Here is a 1713-nt window from a genome sequence, read left to right as displayed (position 1 = left end):
GCTTCACAGATAAGGAAAAGCTAAAGGAGTTCATCACCACCAAACCAGTATTATATGAAATGCTGAAAGGTATCCTTTAAGAAGATGAAGAAGAAGAAAAAGGTAAAGATACAAATTATGAACAACAAATACACATCTATCAACAAGTGAATCTAAAAATCAAGTGAATAAATAATCTGATGAACAGTATGAACTGGTGATTATAATAGAATCAGGGACATAGAAAGGGAACGGACAGACTATTCTTGTGGGGGAAAGGGGTGCAGGGGGTTCGGGAAGATATTGGACAAAAATCGTGCACCTATGGATGAGGACAGTGTGTAGGGAGTGAGGGCAGAGGGTGGGGTGGGAACTGGGAGGAGAGGAGTTATGGGGGGAGAAAAGAGGAACAAATGTAATAATCTGAACAATAAAGATTTGATTAAAAAATAAAGTGTAATTATATCTTGAAAAAAAAAAGATAAGATAAACTTTATTGTCTGACCTTGCAAGCTAGTCATCTAACATAAGGGACTGATATGCTGATGTTGATGCCAGGCGCCTGTATAGATATGATACTCAAGGTTACAAGTTGTCTGTATAGATATGACAGGTGTTTGCTAGATATGATATGTACTCAAGGTTACAAGCTGTCTAGGAGAATAACTTACACAAAGAACTAGAAGGATATAAAAAGGAAATACTCCTTCTTGTGTTTGTTCAGAATTTGACAGAGGTAATCTGCTCTGAACTTGCGTGCACTAAAAAACTCCTAATTAATTGGCTTGTTAAGGCATCTGGTATCTAGCTCGCTGATTTGCGATACAACACCTTCATCTCTATTGATGAGACTAATTATACTACACAGGTCTGTATTACCAAATACACAGGGTTGTGGTGGGGATTAATAAGAAAACATTTGCCAAAGAACCTCGTATAATGCCTGACTCATATTAAGCACTCAATAAGTGGTATTCATTATTATTTAATAATTATTCTAGTTTAAATGAGATGTTAAAGATATACACCTTTCACAGTACTCTACAAATAGTACCATGTTTCCAGGGGTTTTGATTGTGTCAGCCAGGCTAGTCTAGGTTTTGCTGCAGTAACAAACACTCTCCACATGCGCCACAAAGGTACCCCCTGATCATCATGCAGTCTGCTCCTGTAGTCCTACCTCCCAGAGCCAGGAAATTGGAGGAGCCAGTCTCTGGAACATTGCCAGCCGAGGAAAGGGGTCTTCTATCAGCATCAGATGCTGTGGCTTAGAATTGACACATATTATTTCCATTCAAAAGTCAGTGGTCAGCATCTGGCGTGGCTCAGTGGTTGAGCATTGACCTATGAACAAGGATATAATGGTTCAATTATTGGTCAGGGCACATGCCCAGGTTGCTAGCTCCATCCCCAGTAGGGAGTGCGCAGGAGGTAGCCCATCAATGGTTCTGTCTCATCATTGATGTCTCTATTTCTCACTCCCTCTCCTCTCTCTGAAATCAATAAAAACATATTTAATTTTTTTAAATAAAATAAATAAATGATTAAATACCTGGATACATGAATGAGTGAGTGAGTGAATGAATGAATGAATGAATGATGCAGGGATAAATACATCAGGCACAGGGGAATGTAGTGGTTTTGTTGTGGTGCTAAAAAAAACCCTCTCTAGGGGCAACCGATTATTAGCTGTGGGTGTGAAAAGTGATCTATATCCCATATTGCCTGTGGTGA

The sequence above is a fragment of the Myotis davidii genome, unplaced genomic scaffold, assembly GCF_000327345.1.
Source record: "Myotis davidii unplaced genomic scaffold, ASM32734v1 scaffold4964, whole genome shotgun sequence".
NCBI lineage: Eukaryota > Metazoa > Chordata > Mammalia > Chiroptera > Vespertilionidae > Myotis > Myotis davidii.
This window is presented reverse-complemented; position numbering follows the sequence as displayed.